Source organism: Schistocerca americana, unplaced genomic scaffold (genome assembly GCF_021461395.2).
Source record: "Schistocerca americana isolate TAMUIC-IGC-003095 unplaced genomic scaffold, iqSchAmer2.1 HiC_scaffold_17, whole genome shotgun sequence".
Classification (NCBI taxonomy): Eukaryota; Metazoa; Arthropoda; class Insecta; order Orthoptera; family Acrididae; genus Schistocerca; species Schistocerca americana.
In genome coordinates, this window is record NW_025725790.1 from 10,170,231 (window position 1) to 10,182,968 (window position 12,738).

The window sequence follows — 12,738 nt, forward strand, 5'->3', positions numbered from 1 at the left end:
AGTTTTTCGTCGGATTCGAAAATCTAGACTCACAGCAGACGGAACATTTGGTGCCCGAGGCAGTAATATCCCCTTGGAGACAAATCACCTGGAGGACGATGTATTGAATCTCGACGCAATTTGAGTCTTCTATCGTCATTAGGAGGCCCTGAACGTTACTATTCACTATCATTTTTGCGTCGGATTCGATAATCTAGACTCACAGGAGAAGGATCATATGGTGCCCGAGACAGTAATACCCCCTTGGAGACAAGACGGCTGGAGGCCGATGTATTGAATCTCGACGCAATTTGAGTCTTCCATCGGCATTAGGAGGCCCTGAACGTTACAATTAACTATCATTTTTGCTTCGGATTCGATAATCTAAACTCACAGGAAAACGACTATAAGGTGCACGAGACAGCAATAACCCCTTGGAGACAAGTCCGCTGGAGGCCGATATATTGAATCTCGACGCAATTTGAGTGTTCCATCGTCATTAGAAGGCCCTGAACGTTACAATTAACTATCATTTTTGCGTCGGATTCGAAAATCTAGACTCACAGGAGAACGACCATAAGGTGCCCGAGGCAGCAATAGACCCTTGGAGACATGTCGGCTGGAGGACGATGTATTGAATCTCGACGCAACTTGAGTGTTCCATCGTCATTAGGGGGCCCTGAACGTTACAATTAACAATCATTTTAGCGTCGGATTAGAAAATCTACTCACAGGAGAAGTTCATACGGTGCTCGAGACAGCAATATCCACTTGCAGACAAGTCCGCTGGAGGCCGATGTACTGAATCTCGACGCAATTTGAGTCTTCTATCGACATTAGGAGGCCCTGAACGGTACTATTCACTATCATTTTTGCGTCGGATTCGAAAATCTAGACTCACAGGAGAAGGATCATATGGTGCCCGAGACGGTAATACCCCCTTGGAGACAAGACGGCTGGAGGCCGATGTATTGAATCTCGACGCAATTTGAGTGTTCCATCGTCATTAGAAGGCCCTGAACGTTACAATTAACTATCATTTTTGCGTCGGATTCAAAAATCTAGACTCACAGGAAAAGGATCATATTGTGCCCGAGACAGCAATATCCCCTTGGAGACAAGTCGGCTGGAGGCCGATGTATTGAATCTCGACGCAATTTGAGTGTTCCATCGTCATTACAAGGCCCTGAACGTTACAATTAAATATCATTTTTGCGTCGGATTCGAAAATCTAGATTCACAGGAAAAGGATCATATTGTGCCCGAGACAGCAATATCCCCTTGGTGACAAGTCGGCTGGAGGCCGATGTATTGAATCTCGACGCAATTTGAGTGTTCCATCGTCATTACAAGGCCCTGAACGTTACAATTAACTAACATTTTTGCGTCGGATTCGAAAATCTAGACTCACAGGAGAACGACCATAAGGTGACCGAGGCAGCAATAGACCCTTGGAGACAAGTTGGCTGGAGGCCGATGTATTGAATCTCGACGCAATTTGAGTGTTCCATCGGCATTAGGAGGCCCTGAACGTTACTATTAACTATCATTTTTGCGTCGGATTCGAAAATCTAGACTCACAGCAGAACGCCCATAAGGTGCCCGAGACAGCAATATCCCCTTGGAGAAAAGTCCGCTGGAGGCCGATGTATTGAATCTCGACGCAATTCGAGTGTTCCATCGTCATTAGGAGGCACTGAAACTTACAATTAACTATCAGTTTCGCGTCGGATTCGAAAATCTAGACTCACAGGAGCCGTCCCACATGGAGCCCGAGGCAGCAATATCCCCTTGTAGACAAGTCGGCTGGAGGACGATGGATTGAATCTCGACGCAATTTGAGTCTTCTATCGTCATTAGGAGGCCCTGAACGTTACTATTCACTATCATTTTTGCGTCGGATTCGAAAATCAAGACTCACAGGAGAACGACCATAAGGTGCCCGAGGCAGCAATAGACCCTTGGAGACGTGTCGGGTGGAGGCCGATGTATTGAATCTCGACGCAATTTGAGTGTTCCATTGTCATTACAAGCCCCTGAACGTTACAATTAACTATCATTTTTGCGTCGGATTCGAAAATCTAGACTTACAAGAGAACGACCATAAGGTGCCCGAGGCAGCAATATCCCCATGGAGACAAGTCGGCTGGAGGCCGATGTATTGAATCTCGACGCAATTTGAGTGTTCCATCGGCATTAGGAGGCCCTGAACGTTACAATTAACTATCATTTTTGCGTCGGATTCGATAATCTAAACTCACAGGAGAACGACCATAAGGTGCCCGAGGCAGCAATAGACCCTTGGAGACAAGCCGAATGGAGGCCGATGTATTGAATCTCGACGCAATTGGAGTTTTCCATCGTCATTAGAAGGCCCTGAACGTTACAATTAACTATCATTTTTGCGTCGGATTCGAAAATCTAGACTCACAGGAGAACGACCATAAGGTGCCCGAGACAGCAATATCCCCTTGGAGAAAAGTCCGCTGGAGGCCGATGTATTGAATCTCGACGCAATTCGAGTGTTCCATCGTCATTAGAAGGCCCTGAACCTTACAATTAACTATCAGTTTCGCGTCGGATTCGAAAATCTAGACTCACAGGAGACGGACCACATGGAGCCCGAGGCAGCAATATCCCCTTGTAGACAAGTCGGCTGGAGGAAGTTGTATTGAGTCTCGACGCAATTTGAGTGTTCCATCGTCATTACGAGGCCCTGAGCATTACATTTAACTATCATTTTTGCGTCGGATTCGAAAATCTAGACTTACAAGAGAACGACCATAAGGTGCCCGAGGCAGCATTAGACCCTTGGAGATAAATCGGCTGGAGGACGATGTATTGAATCTCGAAGCAATTTGAGTCTTCTATCGTCATTAGGAGGCCCTGAACGGTACTATTCACTATCATTTTTGCGTCGGATTCGAAAATCTAGACTCACAGGAGAAGGATCATATGGTGCCCGAGACGGTAATACCCCCTTGGAGACAAGACGGCTGGAGGCCGATGTATTGAATCTCGACGCAAATTGAGTGTTCCTTCGCCATTAGGAGGCCCTGAACTTTACAATTAACTACCATTTTTGCGTCGGATTCGAAAATCTAGACTTACAAGAGAACGACCATAAGGTGCCCGAGGCAGCATTAGACCCTTGAAGACAAGTCGGCTGGAGGACGATGTATTGGATCGCGACGCAATTTGAGTGTTCCATCGTCATTAGGAGGCCCTGAATGTTACAATTAACTATCAGTTTTTCGTCGGATTCGAAAATCTAGACTCACAGCAGACGGAACATTTGGTGCCCGAGGCAGTAATATCCCCTTGGAGACAAATCACCTGGAGGACGATGTATTGAATCTCGACGCAATTTGAGTCTTCTATCGTCATTAGGAGGCCCTGAACGTTACTATTCACTATCATTTTTGCGTCGGAATCGATAATCTAGACTCACAGGAGAAGGATCATATGGTGCCCGAGACAGTAATACCCCCTTGGAGACAAGACGGCTGGAGGCCGATGTGTTGAATCTCGACGCAATTTGAGTCTTCCATCGGCATTAGGAGGCCCTGAACGTTACAATTAACTATCATTTTTGCTTCGGATTCGATAATCTAAACTCACAGGAAAACGACCATAAGGTGCACGAGACAGCAATATCCCCTTGGAGACAAGTCCGCTGGAGGCCGATGTATTGAATCTCGACGCAATTTGAGTGTTCCATCGTCATTACAAGGCCCTGAACGTTACAATTAACTAACATTTTTGCGTCGGATTCGAAAATCTAGACTCACAGGAGAACGACCATAAGGTGACCGAGGCAGCAATAGACCCTTGGAGACAAGTTGGCTGGAGGCCGATGTATTGAATCTCGACGCAATTTGAGTGTTCCATCGGCATTAGGAGGCCCTGAACGTTACTATTAACTATCATTTTTGCGTCGGATTCGAAAATCTAGACTCACAGCAGAACGCCCATAAGGTGCCCGAGACAGCAATATCCCCTTGGAGAAAAGTCCGCTGGAGGCCGATGTATTGAATCTCGACGCAATTCGAGTGTTCCATCGTCATTAGGAGGCCCTGAAACTTACAATTAACTATCAGTTTCGCGTCGGATTCGAAAATCTAGACTCACAGGAGCCGGACCACATGGAGCCCGAGGCAGCAATATCCCCTTGTAGACAAGTCGGCTGGAGGACGATGGATTGAATCTCGACGCAATTTGAGTCTTCTATCGTCATTAGGAGGCCCTGAACGTTACTATTCACTATCATTTTTGCGTCGGATTCGAAAATCAAGACTCACAGGAGAACGACCATAAGGTGCCCGAGGCAGCGATAGACCCTTGGAGACAAGTCGGCTGGAGGACGATGTATTGAATCTCGACGCAATTTGAGTGTTCCATCGGCATCAGGAGGCCCTGAACGTTACAATTAACTATCATTTTTGCGTCGGATTCGATAATCTAAACTCACAGGAGAACGACCATAAGGTGCCCGAGGCAGCAATAGACCCTTGGAGACGTGTCGGGTGGAGGCCGATGTATTGAATCTCGACGCAATTTGAGTGTTCCATTGTCATTACAAGCCCCTGAACGTTACAATTAACTATCATTTTTGCGTCGGATTCGAAAATCTAGACTTACAAGAGAACGACCATAAGGTGCCCGAGGCAGCATTAGACCCTTGGAGACAAATCGGCTGGAGGCCGATGTATTGAATCTCGACGCAATTTGAGTGTTCCATCGGCATTAGGAGGCCCTGAACGCTACAATTAACTATCATTTTTGCGTCGGATTCGAAAATCTAGACTCACAGGAGAACGACCATAAGGTGCCCGAGACAGCAATATCCCCATGGAGACAAGTCGGCTGGAGGCCGATGTATTGAATCTCGACGCAATTTGAGTGTTCCATCGGCATTAGGAGGCCCTGAACGTTACATTTATCTATCATTTTTGCGTCGGATTCGATAATCTAAACTCACAGGAGAACGACCATAAGGTGCCCGAGACAGCAATATCCCCTTGGAGAAAAGTCCGCTGGAGGCCGATGTATTGAATCTCGACGCAATTCGAGTGTTCCATCGTCATTAGAAGGCCCTGAACCTTACAATTAACTATCAGTTTCGCGTCGGATTCGAAAATCTAGACTCACAGGAGACGGACCACATGGAGCCCGAGGCAGCAATATCCCCTTGTAGACAAGTCGGCTGGAGGAAGTTGTATTGACTCTCGACGCAATTTGAGTGTTCCATCGTCATTACGAGGCCCTGAGCATTACATTTAACTATCAGTTTTGCGTCGGATTCTAAAATCTAGACTCACAGGAGAACGACCATACGGTGCCCGAGGCAGCAATAGACCCTTGGAGACAAGTCGGCTGGAGGACGATGTATTCAATCTCGACGCAATTTGAGAGTTCCATCGTCATTAGGAGGCTTTGAACGTTACAATTAACTATCATTTTTGCGTCGGATTCGAAAATCTAGACTTACAAGAGAACGACCATAAGGTGCCCGAGGCAGCATTAGACCCTTGGAGATAAATCGGCTGGAGGACGATGTATTGAATCTCGAAGCAATTTGAGTCTTCTATCGTCATTAGGAGGCCCTGAACGGTACTATTCACTATCATTTTTGCGTCGGATTCGAAAATCTAGACTCACAGGAGAAGGATCATATGGTGCCCGAGACGGTAATACCCCCTTGGAGACAAGACGCCTGGAGGCCGATGTATTGAATCTCGACGCAATTTGAGTGTTCCATCGTCATTAGAAGGCCCTGAACGTTACAATTAACTATCATTTTTGCGTCGGATTCAAAAATCTAGAGTCACAGGAAAAGGATCATATTGTGCCCGAGACAGCAATATCCCCTTGGAGACAAGTCGGCTGGAGGCCGATGTATTGAATCTCGACGCAATTTGAGTGTTCCATCGTCATTACAAGGCCCTGAACGTTACAATTAAATATCATTTTTGCGTCGGATTCGAAAATCTAGACTCACAGCAGAACGCCCATAAGGTGCCCGAGACAGCAATATCCCCTTGGAGAAAAGTCCGCTGGAGGCCGATGTATTGAATCTCGACGCAATTCGAGTGTTCCATCGTCATTAGGAGGCACTGAAACTTACAATTAACTATCAGTTTCGCGTCGGATTCGAAAATCTAGACTCACAGGAGCCGGACCACATGGAGCCCGAGGCAGCAATATCCCCTTGTAGACAAGTCGGCTGGAGGACGATGGATTGAATCTCGACGCAATTTGAGTCTTCTATCGTCATTAGGAGGCCCTGAACGTTACTATTCACTATCATTTTTGCGTCGGATTCGAAAATCAAGACTCACAGGAGAACGACCATAAGGTGCCCGAGGCAGCAATAGACCCTTGGAGACGTGTCGGGTGGAGGCCGATGTATTGAATCTCGACGCAATTTGAGTGTTCCATTGTCATTACAAGCCCCTGAACGTTACAATTAACTATCATTTTTGCGTCGGATTCGAAAATCTAGACTTACAAGAGAACGACCATAAGGTGCCCGAGGCAGCATTAGACCCTTGGAGACAAATCGGCTGGAGGCCGATGTATTGAATCTCGACGCAATTTGAGTGTTCCATCGGCATTAGGAGGCCCTGAACGCTACAATTAACTATCATTTTTGCGTCGGATTCGAAAATCTAGACTCACAGGAGAACGACCATAAGGTGCCCGAGACGGCAATATCCCCATGGAGACAAGTCGGCTGGAGGCCGATGTATTGAATCTCGACGCAATTTGAGTGTTCCATCGGCATTAGGAGGCCCTGAACGTTACAATTAACTATCATTTTTGCGTCGGATTCGATAATCTAAACTCACAGGAGAACGACCATAAGGTGCCCGAGGCAGCAATAGACCCTTGGAGACAAGCCGAATGGAGGCCGATGTATTGAATCTCGACGCAATTGGAGTTTTCCATCGTCATTAGAAGGCCCTGAACGTTACAATTAACTATCATTTTTGCGTCGGATTCGAAAATCTAGACTCACAGGAGAACGACCATAAGGTGCCCGAGACAGCAATATCCCCTTGGAGAAAAGTCCGCTGGAGGCCGATGTATTGAATCTCGACGCAATTCGAGTGTTCCATCGTCATTAGAAGGCCCTGAACCTTACAATTAACTATCAGTTTCGCGTCGGATTCGAAAATCTAGACTCACAGGAGACGGACCACATGGAGCCCGAGGCAGCAATATCCCCTTGTAGACAAGTCGGCTGGAGGAAGTTGTATTGACTCTCGACGCAATTTGAGTGTTCCATCGTCATTACGAGGCCCTGAGCATTACATTTAACTATCAGTTTTGCGTCGGATTCTAAAATCTAGACTCACAGGAGAACGACCATACGGTGCCCGAGGCAGCAATAGACCCTTGGAGACAAGTCGGCTGGAGGACGATGTATTCAATCTCGACGCAATTTGAGAGTTCCATCGTCATTAGGAGGCTTTGAACGTTACAATTAACTATCATTTTTGCGTCGGATTCGAAAATCTAGACTTACAAGAGAACGACCATAAGGTGCCCGAGGCAGCATTAGACCCTTGGAGATAAATCGGCTGGAGGACGATGTATTGAATCTCGAAGCAATTTGAGTCTTCTATCGTCATTAGGAGGCCCTGAACGGTACTATTCACTATCATTTTTGCGTCGGATTCGAAAATCTAGACTCACAGGAGAAGGATCATATGGTGCCCGAGACGGTAATACCCCCTTGGAGACAAGACGGCTGGAGGCCGATGTATTGAATCTCGACGCAATTTGAATGTTCCATTGGTATTAGGAGGCCCTGAACGTTACAATTAACTATCATTTTTGCGTCGGATTCGATAATCTAAACTCACAGGAGAACGACCATAAGGTGCTCGAGACAGCACTATCCCCTTGGAGACAAGTCCGCTGGAGGCCGATGTATTGAATCTCGACGCAAATTGAGTGTTCCTTCGCCATTAGGAGGCCCTGAACTTTACAATTAACTATCATTTTTGCGTCGGATTCGAAAATCTAGACTTACAAGAGAACGACCATAAGGTGCCCGAGGCAGCATTAGACCCTTGAAGACAAGTCGGCTGGAGGACGATGTATTGGATCGCGACGCAATTTGAGTGTTCCATCGTCATTAGGAGGCCCTGAATGTTACAATTAACTATCAGTTTTTCGTCGGATTCGAAAATCTAGACTCACAGCAGACGGAACATTTGGTGCCCGAGGCAGTAATATCCCCTTGGAGACAAATCACCTGGAGGACGATGTATTGAATCTCGACGCAATTTGAGTCTTCTATCGTCATTAGGAGGCCCTGAACGTTACTATTCACTATCATTTTTGCGTCGGATTCGATAATCTAGACTCACAGGAGAAGGATCATATGGTGCCCGAGACAGTAATACCCCCTTGGAGACAAGACGGCTGGAGGCCGATGTATTGAATCTCGACGCAATTTGAGTCTTCCATCGGCATTAGGAGGCCCTGAACGTTACAATTAACTATCATTTTTGCTTCGGATTCGATAATCTAAACTCACAGGAAAACGACTATAAGGTGCACGAGACAGCAATATCCCCTTGGAGACAAGTCCGCTGGAGGCCGATATATTGAATCTCGACGCAATTTGAGTGTTCCATCGTCATTAGAAGGCCCTGAACGTTACAATTAACTATCATTTTTGCGTCGGATTCGAAAATCTAGACTCACAGGAGAACGACCATAAGGTGCCCGAGGCAGCAATAGACCCTTGGAGACATGTCGGCTGGAGGACGATGTATTGAATCTCGACGCAATTTGAGTGTTCCATCGTCATTAGGGGGCCCTGAACGTTACAATTAACAATCATTTTAGCGTCGGATTAGAAAATCTACTCACAGGAGAAGTTCATACGGTGCTCGAGACAGCAATATCCACTTGCAGACAAGTCCGCTGGAGGCCGATGTACTGAATCTCGACGCAATTTGAGTCTTCTATCGACATTAGGAGGCCCTGAACGGTACTATTCACTATCATTTTTGCGTCGGATTCGAAAATCTAGACTCACAGGAGAAGGATCATATGGTGCCCGAAACGGTAATACCCCCTTGGAGACAAGACGGCTGGAGGCCGATGTATTGAATCTCGACGCAATTTGAGTGTTCCATCGTCATTAGAAGGCCCTGAACGTTACAATTAACTATCATTTTTGCGTCGGATTCAAAAATCTAGACTCACAGGAAAAGGATCATATTGTGCCCGAGACAGCAATATCCCCTTGGAGACAAGTCGGCTGGAGGCCGATGTATTGAATCTCGACGCAATTTGAGTGTTCCATCGTCATTACAAGGCCCTGAACGTTACAATTAAATATCATTTTTGCGTCGGATTCGAAAATCTAGATTCACAGGAAAAGGATCATATTGTGCCCGAGACAGCAATATCCCCTTGGTGACAAGTCGGCTGGAGGCCGATGTATTGAATCTCGACGCAATTTGAGTGTTCCATCGTCATTACAAGGCCCTGAACGTTACAATTAACTAACATTTTTGCGTCGGATTCGAAAATCTAGACTCACAGGAGAACGACCATAAGGTGACCGAGGCAGCAATAGACCCTTGGAGACAAGTTGGCTGGAGGCCGATGTATTGAATCTCGACGCAATTTGAGTGTTCCATCGGCATTAGGAGGCCCTGAACGTTACTATTAACTATCATTTTTGCGTCGGATTCGAAAATCTAGACTCACAGCAGAACGCCCATAAGGTGCCCGAGACAGCAATATCCCCTTGGAGAAAAGTCCGCTGGAGGCCGATGTATTGAATCTCGACGCAATTCGAGTGTTCCATCGTCATTAGGAGGCACTGAAACTTACAATTAACTATCAGTTTCGCGTCGGATTCGAAAATCTAGACTCACAGGAGCCGGACCACATGGAGCCCGAGGCAGCAATATCCCCTTGTAGACAAGTCGGCTGGAGGACGATGGATTGAATCTCGACGCAATTTGAGTCTTCTATCGTCATTAGGAGGCCCTGAACGTTACTATTCACTATCATTTTTGCGTCGGATTCGAAAATCAAGACTCACAGGAGAACGACCATAAGGTGCCCGAGGCAGCAATAGACCCTTGGAGACGTGTCGGGTGGAGGCCGATGTATTGAATCTCGACGCAATTTGAGTGTTCCATTGTCATTACAAGCCCCTGAACGTTACAATTAACTATCATTTTTGCGTCGGATTCGAAAATCTAGACTTACAAGAGAACGACCATAAGGTGCCCGAGGCAGCAATATCCCCATGGAGACAAGTCGGCTGGAGGCCGATGTATTGACTCTCGACGCAATTTGAGTGTTCCATCGGCATTAGGAGGCCCTGAACGTTACAATTAACTATCATTTTTGCGTCGGATTCGATAATCTAAACTCACAGGAGAACGACCATAAGGTGCCCGAGGCAGCAATAGACCCTTGGAGACAAGCCGAATGGAGGCCGATGTATTGAATCTCGACGCAATTGGAGTTTTCCATCGTCATTAGAAGGCCCTGAACGTTACAATTAACTATCATTTTTGCGTCGGATTCGAAAATCTAGACTCACAGGAGAACGACCATAAGGTGCCCGAGACAGCAATATCCCCTTGGAGAAAAGTCCGCTGGAGGCCGATGTATTGAATCTCGACGCAATTCGAGTGTTCCATCGTCATTAGAAGGCCCTGAACCTTACAATTAACTATCAGTTTCGCGTCGGATTCGAAAATCTAGACTCACAGGAGACGGACCACATGGAGCCCGAGGCAGCAATATCCCCTTGTAGACAAGTCGGCTGGAGGAAGTTGTATTGAGTCTCGACGCAATTTGAGTGTTCCATCGTCATTACGAGGCCCTGAGCATTACATTTAACTATCAGTTTTGCGTCGGATTCTAAAATCTAGACTCACAGGAGAACGACCATACGGTGCCCGAGGCAGCAATAGACCCTTGGAGACAAGTCGGCTGGAGGACGATGTATTCAATCTCGACGCAATTTGAGAGTTCCATCGTCATTAGGAGGCTTTGAACGTTACAATTAACTATCATTTTTGCGTCGGATTCGAAAATCTAGACTTACAAGAGAACGACCATAAGGTGCCCGAGGCAGCATTAGACCCTTGGAGATAAATCGGCTGGAGGACGATGTATTGAATCTCGAAGCAATTTGAGTCTTCTATCGTCATTAGGAGGCCCTGAACGGTACTATTCACTATCATTTTTGCGTCGGATTCGAAAATCTAGACTCACAGGAGAAGGATCATATGGTGCCCGAGACGGTAATACCCCCTTGGAGACAAGACGGCTGGAGGCCGATGTATTGAATCTCGACGCAAATTGAGTGTTCCTTCGCCATTAGGAGGCCCTGAACTTTACAATTAACTATCATTTTTGCGTCGGATTCGAAAATCTAGACTTACAAGAGAACGACCATAAGGTGCCCGAGGCAGCATTAGACCCTTGAAGACAAGTCGGCTGGAGGACGATGTATTGGATCGCGACGCAATTTGAGTGTTCCATCGTCATTAGGAGGCCCTGAATGTTACAATTAACTATCAGTTTTTCGTCGGATTCGAAAATCTAGACTCACAGCAGACGGAACATTTGGTGCCCGAGGCAGTAATATCCCCTTGGAGACAAATCACCTGGAGGACGATGTATTGAATCTCGACGCAATTTGAGTCTTCTATCGTCATTAGGAGGCCCTGAACGTTACTATTCACTATCATTTTTCGTCGGATTCGAAAATCTAGACTCACAGGAGAAGGATCATATGGTGCCCGAGACAGTAATACCCCCTTGGAGACAAGACGGCTGGAGGCGGATGTATTGAATCTCGACGCAATTTGAGTGTTCCATCGGCATTAGGAGGCCCTGAACGTTACAATTAACTATCATTTTTGCGTCGAATTCTATAATCTAAACTCACAGGAGAACGACCATAAGGTGCCCGAGACAGCAATATCCCCTTGGAGAAAAGTCCGCTGGAGGCCGATGTATTGAATCTCGACGCAATTCGAGTGTTCCATCGTCATTAGGAGGCCCTGAACCTTACAATTAACTATCAGTTTCGCGTCGGATTCGAAAATCTAGACTCACAGGAGACGGACCACATGGAGCCCTAGGCAGCAATATCCCCTTGTAGACAAGTCGGCTGGAGGAAGTTGTATTGACTCTCGACGCAATTTGAGTGTTCCATCGTCATTACGAGGCCCTGAGCATTACATTTAACTATCAGTTTTGCGTCGGATTCTAAAATCTAGACTCACAGGAGAACGACCATACGGTGCCCGAGGCAGCAATAGACCCTTGGAGACAAGTCGGCTGGAGGACGATGTATTCAATCTCGACGCAATTTGAGAGTTCCATCGTCATTAGGAGGCTTTGAACGTTACAATTAACTATCATTTTTGCGTCGGATTCGAAAATCTAGACTTACAAGAGAACGACCATAAGGTGCCCGAGGCAGCATTAGGCCTTAGGAGACAAATCGGCTGGAGGACGATGTATTGAATCTCGACGCAATTTGAGTCTTCTATCGTCATTAGGAGGCCCTGAACGTTACTATTCACTATCATTTTTGCGTCGGATTCGAAAATCTAGACTCACAGGAGAAGGATCATATGGTGCCCGAGACGGTAATACCCCCTTGGAGACAAGACGGCTGGAGTTCGATGTATTGAATCTCGACGCAATTTGAGTGTTCCATCGGCATTAGGAGGCCCTGAACGTTACAATTAA